The 10,863-nt window shown below is 37.2% G+C and overlaps 1 pseudogene; it reads right to left on the minus strand.

Moving 5' to 3' along the window:
* Positions 1–7,768, minus strand: part of LOC137968638 (uncharacterized) — an 8,869-nt pseudogene extending 1,101 nt beyond the window's left edge.
* Positions 7,769–10,863: the final 3,095 nt, after the last annotated feature.

The following is a 10,863-nucleotide window of genomic DNA, read 5'->3' on the forward strand; positions in this document are numbered from 1 at the left end:
ACAAACATTCAAAAATCTTAAGAAACAAGCAACTAATGCTGGTAATTTCCCTGTCCAATAGAAGATACCTTCAAAATGGAAGCAGCGTTCACTTGACTGTCACTGTTTGATGCAGTTGAACAACAGTACCAAAAGTGGTTGATGATATGGTCTGACCATTTGGCTATCTTCTCATTACCCTTGTTGCTGGCAACCTAGTAAACAAGTAGTGATACGAAAAAGTGACCAACTGCTTTTTGCACGTGACGTTTCAATCACAACTCCAAATCCCATTTCTGAGAACAAATTATAATAATTGGAAGTTGATCTCTGTATACAAAGGCAGCTTATGAACCCTGTGGTATAAAACATACTGTTATTCTCATTAAACCTTCCGTTTTGCTGGCTACTAGGAACGGTCAAACAAAGTTCCTTAGACAAATACAATAGTATAGCCATTCAGAACAAATTATTGTCAAAATGTGATGATGCGATAAGTTACATGTATAATCAATAAGAGGACAGATGAAAAAAACAAATTACTAAATTTGTCTAGTTCAGGAAATACCTCCTGAATGCATTTCCTGATACTTTTTGCCTTGTGCCAGATGTCAAGTGAGTGAAAGATATCTTTTAAGTCTTCAGCTGCAAGTTATAAATGATAAGGACAGCAATAAGAACAAGACTCATGTGTACAATCACTAGACTGTGTGGAATAAACTGGTGTTTTAATCATTTTAACTTAATTCAGAAAATCAAATAACAAAATTTATGTCCCATTTGGTTTTTTGATAGCATTACCCAAGAGTTTCTTTATTGAGGAGGAGGCATCTGTGCATACTTCCACAACATTTGCCACACCTTTCAGCCTTTCCAATGCATTTTTCAAAGCTTTTGTTTCCATAGTGCTTGACTTCATGCCAACATGACGCTTGTCAAGGACTTCCACCTCCAGAATATATTCTGTCACAATCTCCATTAGGTAGTAACAGAGATTTTTTGCTGAGAACCCTGGTGAATCACACTGACCATCTCCACTACAACCAATTCTTTCCTCTCATCCATTGCCACCATTTATCAATTGCTGGAATACAGTATAACTTTTGTACTCTAAAGAACGTTGATGAAGAAATAAATGAAAGTCCTAGAAATTTGGCAAACCTTTCTACTTTGGCAAAGTTGTTGCCAGATAGCAAAACTGCTGCAGCAGCTTGAAGGTTGTTCGACAACACATTGTTCACCTCCCCTGATGTGCAAAACCTCCCAATATGACCAGCAGGACACTTCCAGCGGATCATGGCACTGGTGCCACACAAGATATAGTCAACCATAGTCTCAACAATACATCCCGTATGCCTACAATTCCCTCCCAGCTGTTGCACTAACAGGTCTAAAGAGCAGAGAACTTTGGTCCCCTTAATGAGTCCAAGTTCCACTTGGTAATGAGCTTCCTCGTGTCTCCTGGTAAACTTTTGATGAGGCCCATATGCTGGTACATACTTTGGAACAGAAGGTTTAGCTTTTTTAATCTCCTCTGTCTGGGTCATAACAGATCTCTTGGTTTTGTCTGCCTGCACTCTTGCAAGCTGTTGTCCAGGTGATGTCACAGGGTTTTGCTCAGGAGACGTGCTAAGTTGCTGTTCAGGTGATGAGGTTGCAGGCTCTTGTTGAGGTGATGATGGTTCAGGGTGCTGTTCCAGTGATTCATGCAGAATACTAGCATCCAGCTCAATCAACCCCCCATCTTGTTCAAATGCTTCCTCACGATTCTCTTCCTTGTAGTGATAAAATATTATCCAAGGTTTAAATATTAACAACCTTGTACACAGTGGAGCATGGACAGAGGCAAAATGTCTCATTTGAAAAGCGGATAAATGCTCAATTCATGACCATGTCAAACCTCAGTTATCTACTCTTTTTTTGTCTGGGTCCAATCTGTTCAGAGATATCAACAATTGAAGATAAAGACTTTTGGTCAAAGCATTGAATCATTTTTACTGAAAGGAGATTTCAAGCAGAAACTCACAGTGGTATATTATTATGCCGAGGGAAATTTTAGACAACATACTCATCAGCATTTGAAACTTGCTAAATTTCATATTTGCGACGGTCAAAACTCTCTATTATGGCGAACTTTTACCCCAAACGCAGCAAGTCTGGACAATCAAGGTTCCACTGTACTTTGGCAATGAAGTAACCTGTGAAGCAACCTGTTAATCTATTCCTTAAAAATTGTGTACAAAAAGTGCTTTCAATGGATTAAAAAATTGAAATTGGCTGAAGCAGAAAATACCATAATACTCTAAAACCAAAAATATTGTTTTCCTGCTCTGGAACCATAATTAAAACTATAAAAATTTCCAAAACTCAGAGCACAATTAAAGACTAAGAAGACGAAGGTCACCGTATATCGGAAACCCACTCATACTGATCAATATCTCAATTTTCATTCTAACCACCACCTGCAACATAAAAGAGCTGTAGTTAATACTCTGCTGCTTCGAGCTCAGACCTTGGTGTTTCCCATCCCAATGGAAAAAAAAACAATGCTTATTCAATTTTGGGTGGACAAACAAAGAGCATGATGGTATCTTCTGCTTCGGAAAATTATATGTGAAAATTATACCCACCAAAAAGATAGCTCCTCTTCACTGTCAACGTCACTATCATCCAAATCCTTGCTGTAACTGAGGAAACAAAGGGCTTCACCCAGTGGTTCACTGTATGAAGAGAAGACCACTACAAGTTAATAACCTGACCAAATGGAAAGGAACTCAGTCTATGAAATACTGTCAATAATTCTTTTTCACTTTTTCCAGGAGGTGACATTCAAAATTAATGTTTATCATGGCCAATGTGCACAACTAAATTTTCTGTCTAATCATTTGATCAGCAAAACCATAAACATTGCTTACATTGGGGTAAATCAATGGCTTCAAAAGATGTTACTCACCCATCAGCAGTAAATGCCATCTCGTCTTCACTTTCTTCACTTGATGAGCTTGAAATACTGTCGCTTCTTGATACAACCACTGAACCATCGATTATTTTGAATGAGCCATCTCCAATAAACTTGACATCCCCAGCCTCGCTTAGACCAGTAATGTCAACTTGCATTGACCTGAAGTAAAAAAAAAGAATTCTGAAAGGTTTGTGCATGTACATGCATTGCATAAGAGGCTTAAAAATAGCAATGCACAACCTACGTCAACCAAGAAACGAAGTACAAATCCACTAATAAGGCAAAGGTTATATATAGACTAATGTGGTGGTGACATTTATTCTTGTATAACCTGATTCCAAGACCATACAGTTCATTTGCATTCCCACTCTCTCCATGGGAAAGGGAAAAGAGTGTGCACTCGAGCTGTCTGAGAATCAGGCTAGTTACACAATATAAGAATTTAGATGAGGAAATAACCCATTTGATCAATCTAAGAACTACAACAACATAGTCAATCCAAAAATAATAATGATTTTACCGAGTAGAAGTATTTGACTATTCCCAATGAATTCTGAGTACGAAATACAACTATATCATTGTGTCTCTGCAATGGAATGTCGATTATGAAATGATAGAGAAGCGTGTGCTAGATCATGTCAAGTGCAGTCGATTTCCCTCTATTTTATTTCGAAAGAACAGAATTAATTCTTGCTTTCACTTGTATGTAAATATTTTACTACAAAACTTACTCATTAGGTATTCCAGTGACTCCCAAGGGAGATACATTTGCCGGCAGAGGTTTCTTTGATATTAGAGCAGCTTTAGCAGGCGTCGACGTCAGTATGGGTCCTTGTAAAATATGAAAGACGTGATCAATATTAACTAACAGCGAAATTTTAATCGTTCCCTTATTTGTATATTGCGTTTTTCACGAAGATTTTCACCCTATTCATATGCTAATGAGTAAATGTAGAGAAATTTTTCAGCGAACTCCAGGAAGAAAACACACCTTCAAGGACATCCTTGAGGTCGACCCTTCGTCGCTTTCCAAGAGGAGTATCATCAATGTCTGTGCGTGGTCCCGCTTTAGCAAAGAATTTAAAATTATTTTCCCTAGAATAAAAGGATATTAAAACAATCATTAAAAAAATACTTGTATTTGCATACAATACCATACCAATTCCAACTCAGGCTTACCTTCGTCTTTGTTCCAGAGAGAGTAGATGACTTGCAAACTTTGAGTCCGCATTGAAACCACATTTTAATTTCGCCGAGACCCAGGAGGAATAAATAATAGCATCGAGCCAAATCCTTTTATGTCCTCAATCCCAGACTTTCCTTTTTGTCGCGCTGCTGTCGTATATCCTCTTTCGTCCGCTACCAGGCCGATGACTGCCAGGACTTGACATTATAAATGACAAAAATAGTGATCCAGGAGCCAAAACGAATAAAAATATCGAAACAGAAAGCTTATTTAATTACAAGAGATTGATCCTGAATGTAAATGTCGCTTCTCGGCTAGAGATGGACGTGATAGAAAGTGATTGAAACAGGCTGACTGAGTCTTTGTAGGAATTTGAAAAAGTTGGCCCGACTTTTTCAAAGCGCCTTCCATTGCTACACGCATGCGCGTGAGATGACATAGTCCCTTTAAATATGACTTTGTTGTAGCCACAAGCCACATATCATTTGTTTTAATGCCCACAAAACTCAGCCTACCGAAAAAAGTATTTTTTTCCTTTTATTATTATTATTATTATTATTATTATTATTGTCATCGCCTTACATGTTTACATGTTTAGTTTTAAAAGCACAAACACCCCTCCCCCCACAAACACACTCACACACACACCCACAAACACGGAATATGTTTACATAATAGAGGAGAAAAAAAAAGGGAGGAGGAGCTCTTGTTTTGAGAGAAGTGACCAATTATACTCTACAAGATGGGAATTACCTGTACAGTTGGAGAACAAGGTGCTGGATTCTGTATTTATTTACTTATTTTTAAAGCAATAGCGGTTCCCATTTCTTTTGCGTTGTTGTATCTTCCTTCTCTACTTTATGAATGTATTGTAGATGCCGTAAGTATTCTTCGAAAATTGGCTTTCGTTCTTTAAATTTACACAGCCAGATGAAATGTTTGCTTGTCAAAAAACAAAAATTAATTTGCAAATTGTATTTAGAGGTATCTGGCCACAGTCCCAAGCAAGTATCTACCTGAAAAGCATATTCTTTACTAACAATTTTACAGGCCTGCATCCATGAAAAAACATGATTCCAAAAACAACGGCTTTTGCTACATTCCCAAAATAAATGAAAGAGGCTTTCTTTAGCATATTGACAGAGGGTGCATTTCTCATTATCTATACGTCCTATTTTCTTAAGAAAACTATTAGTTGAAAGTCGTCGATGTAGGAATTTAAAATTAAAAACTATGAGTTTTGAACTCTTGGTACATGTAAAGGCCAAGACATAGTCTGCTTTCCAGTTGACTTTGTGACCGGGTTCCAGATTAATTTCTTTGTGCCATTTTTCTTGACTTAGAGTTGGTAGCTCACTTTTTATTGATACTTACTTCTTGTAAATCAATCTAGAGGGTTTTGAGTTTTTTAGAAATTTTGAAAGAAACCTCTCATAACTAGCATTAGTCCTTTCACTTTGCCTATGGAGAGAATTAGTTGCCGAAATGATTCCGTAATAACTTAAGGGAGGAACTTGAAGGTTATATTTGTCTTGAAAAGCAGTCAAAGATAAAAACTCAAAGGAATCATTTAGGATGTGCTTAACTTCGGTTATACCTTTAAGGGACCAGTCTTTGAAAAAAACTGGTCTATTTCCAATTTTTATGTGTGAGTTATACCATAGAGGTGAAGATAAACTGTGCTTCAGATGTCAAGTTTTCGGTAAAAGAGGCTTCACACCAAATTTCAAGAATTTCTTTGATGGAAGGGTCTGAGACCTAAATGAAACAGCGCGCGTCCTTCCTAGTAAGGTTTCCTAAAAATATCGTCCATGTATTCCTCCATGTGACTGAAGCTCTAAATCAAAAAAAGACTTCCAGCTACTACTGTTTTCAGGATCAAGATATTTTTAAATCCAAGATGATTTAAAAGATTTATTAAAAGACTCTATATCAATCATTTTAAGTTCTCCTTCAGAAAAATCGTTTATCATAACATTTCTTTTTATTTTATCCCCTTTTCCGTCCCATAAAAATTTATAAAAGAGCACGTTTATCTCTTTAATTGCTTTATGGTCTGTTTGAAGTGGCGCAAGTATATACACCAATTGTGATACCGCAAGACTTTCAATGACTGTAATTTTCCCAAGCAGACTAAGTCTAAGTTAACACCGCTTTCACTTTTTCCACGTTATCTACTTAATTATGAGAAACTGTTATATTTGAATCCGACGAAAACCAAAAACCAAGAGCTTTAACTTTTCCTTTAGGCCATTTAAAATTATTTTCAGGACAGAGTTTAAGATCACTGTTTACCTTCGCGCCAATCCATAGAGCTTCTGTTTTACCACAGTTGAGTCGGAGACCAGATACCTCTCCAAAAAGATCTAATAGTATTAAAGATTCTTCAAGTGATTCTATAGAACTGTCCAAGATTAGCGTGGTGTCATCTGCAGTTATTCCTCTAATTTTTTTCGTTTTTTTGAAAGGCTTCGGCCAGTACTTCTACCGATAAAACAAATAAGTATGGCGACAAAGGGCAGCCCTGCCTAACTCCTCTAGTCGGTTTGAAGAAATTGCTCGCCCAACCATTGTTCAAAATACAGCTTTCAGTGTTACAGTAAAAAATGTTAATCCATTTTAGAAGTTGTGGGCCATAGCCAAAATACTTTTAAAGTTTTTTGAATGAAAGTCCACGCTAACGTATCAAATGCTTTCTCGAAATCAAGGAAAAGAAGAAGTCCGGGAATATTCCTCACTGCCGTGTATCTAATAACACTATCAATTAAAAGGATATTTTCACCAATAAATCTCTTCTTAATAAAACTTGTCTGATCATCAGAGATAAGTTTCGGAAGAAAAATTTTTATTCTGTTTGCTATGGCTTTTGTTGCAATCTTATAGTCACAGTTAAGTAATGTCAAGGGTCGCCAATTTTTAATTAGACCCAGATCCGCGTCCTTTTTAGGAATAAGTTTAACAATTCCGCGTCTTTGCGATACTGAAAGTTTTCCTGTTTCATACGAATAGTTAAAAGAACTTACCAAGATATCACTCACATTATTCCAAAAAATCTTGTAAAATTCGCAAGGGAGGCCATCTGTTCCTGGCGTTTTGTCCGAATACATACTGTTTTGTGCTTGCAGACATTCTTCCCTATTCAAAAAGCCTTTGCAAACAAGTTGTTCCGCATTGGTCAAATAATTTTGATTTTGCTGTGGTAGGAAAAAAGCGTCACTAGATTTCTCGTTATTGGTTTTGGAACTGTAAAGAGTTTGGTAAAAAGACTCACACTCATTCAGAATTTCTTTGTCTGTATCGGCAAAATCCTTTTCACTGATTTTAAGTTGAGTAATTGTTCCTTGCTTGCAATGCCTCTTTTCCAGATTAAGAAAATATTTGGTATTTTTTTCACCTTCATTATACCATCGTGATTTCGATCTGATAATTGCCCCCTTTGTTTTAAATTCGATTAATGATTCTAATTGTTCTTTCTTTGCTTCAAGCTCCGTCCATATTTGTTGTTTTGGAGAATCATTAATATGCATATCACTTAAATCTTGTTCCAATTTTGCAACTGATTGCTCAATTTCTTCTAACTCGTTTATTATTTTCTTTTTCTTGGAGGCTCCAAATTTTATCGATTCCTCTCTAACTTTCATTTTAATCATCTCCCAGAGCAGATTAGGGTTAACAAACTCATCTTCCCTGTATTCATCTTTGGTTTGTTCTATAATCAATTTGATTTGATTAATATATTTTGTTTCAATTAAAAAGGAGGTGTTAAGTTTCCAGAATCCTTTAGCTCTAGTATTACAATGTAGCGAAATTTCTAAAATGATCATTGAATGGTCCGTTTTATACCCCAGAATGATATCTGCTTTGATTATGTTACAGAGTATTCCTTGACTTACCAGAAAAAAATTAAGTCTTCAGTAAACTTCCGGTTTCCTTTGTCACCATGCAAATTTAAAAAGTTCTGGGTTTAATACTCTCCAAACATCGACTAAATCTAAGCTTTTGCAATAGTTGTTGATGATTTCCAATGACTTCTTGTGAGTCCTACTCATACCACCTTTTTTATCCTTTTCAACATTAAGCACTAAATAAAAGTCACCTTCTAGAATTCTATCTTCCCATTGGAAATCAAACAAGTGGACAAAGATCGAAGTGAAAAAAGAAGGGTCATCTTCATTTGGTGCATATATATTTGCTAAGGTCAGTTTTTTCCCACTGGTAATTAAGTCACATATTATAAAGCTTCCCTCGGGATCAGTGTAAGCTTTGGAAATTTGAAAATCGAAGTTATTATTGAAGAGAATAGCAACACCAGCACTTTTGCTTGAGCCGCAACCGAAAAAGGCCTGATAGCCCCATTCTGCTCGCCATTCATGCTTATTGTCTTCGGTACAATGGGCTTCTTGAATAAAATATATTGACATTTTTTTCATGCATAACCAGTTAAAAATCTCACGCCGCTTAACCTTGTCTGCTATTCCTCTAACATTCAAGGATCCTATTTTAAGGCCCGATTTTTCTATGATTTTTTCTGAGTATCACATTGGACACCCCCCACCCAAGGACACCTCCGATAGTAAGTATAGATGTAAACTATAAGGTCCATAAAAAAAGTAGAACCAAAAAATAACAAATAAAGAAAGGACAAATGCACAACCAAACAGTGATAAAAACAAGTGTAGGACATTAAGAGTTTAGGAATGTACAACTGATTCGTTTTTGTTCTAATTAGTTCGTTTGGCTTGCTGCTCGCCTCCGCCATAGACTCATTTGAAAATTAAAGTGTGGCTTTTAGTTAAACTATATTCAAGACTCTCACCGCCCTGTAATAGCCAGTTCCCTACCAACAGGCCAAAATTCACCATTAATGTATAACTCATCTGGTTGCGCCGAACTGAAAGCTGCTTGCATTCCATTTCTTCTGGCCTTTTTCAATGTTTCCACTCGTGGTTTTCGCCTGTCAATGATCTCAGTTGGTAAATCTTTAAACATTTGAAAATTAGTGCCACGAAGCCGGCGGCCCAAAGCTAAGATATCCTCACAGTCGTTGTACCGCAAAAAGCGGGCGAATAGAGGTCTCGGAGCAATTTTAAGTCAGCAAGATAAAGAAGGGCTAGAAAACCCCATAGTGTACTCTAGTAGAAAACTTCAGCCTAGGGAGGAAAAACTATCAACTACAGAAAAAGAGTGCTTAGGCATAGTATGGGCCGTGGAACTCTTTAGATTTTACCTTTTTGGTAGAAAGTTTAGGCTCCAAACAGACCACAATCCTCTAGTATGGCTCAACCAAGTTCGCGACAAAAACAGGAAGCTGCTTCGCTGGAGTATCACTCTGCAGGAATACGATACGGACGTAGAGCATAAAAGTGGCAAACAAAATTCTAATGTGGACGCACTCAGTAGGCCTTTAACTTGCTAGAGCTCGTACAATCCTATCCCATCCCATCCCATCTCATCCCCTCCCCTTTATTTTTTTTTTCTTTTTCCCTTTCTATTTTTGTGCGCCCACTCCAAAAATAGACTTCTTCGGGGGGAAGGTGTCACAAAAAAAAATTCCTATTATTTATGTTTTCGTTATTGTTTTTGTTTCTTTGCATGTAGATATTTAATCGTTTCTTCTCATTATCTTAAATTCGTTAGGAGTATTGTCAATTATTTGTAGTCTTAATTCGTCGTATCTTTTAAAAAAGAATGTCACTAGTATATTAGTAGCTATTGTCCAAGGAATTTATGTGTAGTATTGTATTTTTCAATGTAGTCTAACTAACTATTATTATTCCCATCACCGTGTATTTCATATCTTGTTGTGTAGCCTGCGAGCAAGCTCTCTTTCGGGGTGGGTGGGCGGGCAAGGAGAGAGAGAGAGAGCTTGCAATCATGTCTCGTAAATTTGAATATCTGCGTCCAAAAAGTGGACGCGAAATGCTGATTGGCCAATTTGATCAGGCGATGACGTACAAAACATTCCGCGCCGATTACACAAACAAAAATGACGGACAGCGATGATTTCATCTGTAAAGCTTACGAGAATTTTTCATTACATTCGAAGTCTCCATTGAATTTAAGACTCGAACAGCGTTAGGCGGTGGAAGCTTTGCTTCAGGGCAGAGATGTCCTAGCTGTTTTACCGACAGGATACGGCAAAAGTATGATTTTCCAGGTTTATGTTGCCGCCTCTGCTCTTAAAATGAAAGAGCATCAAACAGTTTTGGTCGTTTGTCCTTTGAGAAGCATCATCGACGACCAGATCGAAGAAGCAAAAGGTATGGGAATGTCTGCTTCGTCATTATCAGACGTCACTGATGATGAATTGAAATCAGCGAAGTTTCAGCTATTGTTTGCCCCAGCGGAGGAAGTAATTAACAACCGCTCTCTAGAAATATTAAAAGAAGATGGCACTGCACTTCATAGAAATTTGGCGGCTGTTGTGGTAGACGAAAGTCGTACAGTGGAAACATGGACAGGAAAAAGGTAACTGAAAGCTATTTGCCATTATAATCAAAAAAGGAATTTGTACTGATCTGATATCTTCGTTGATTAGGTCAGATGGTAAATGCAATGCAGCCGCTATAGCTTTTCGCGAGGCGTTTGGGAAATTATCGACCCTAAGATCGTTTTGTAAGCAGGGTAAGTTGTATGTTGTACGTTCATATTTTCAATTTCTGTATTATAAAACCTGACACTAGACTTTCCCCTTCCTTCAAACAGCCATAATGTAAATACTTGAAAGTAACCTGTG

This window comes from Montipora foliosa, chromosome 1 (genome assembly GCF_036669935.1).
Source record: "Montipora foliosa isolate CH-2021 chromosome 1, ASM3666993v2, whole genome shotgun sequence".
Lineage (NCBI taxonomy): Eukaryota > Metazoa > Cnidaria > Anthozoa > Scleractinia > Acroporidae > Montipora > Montipora foliosa.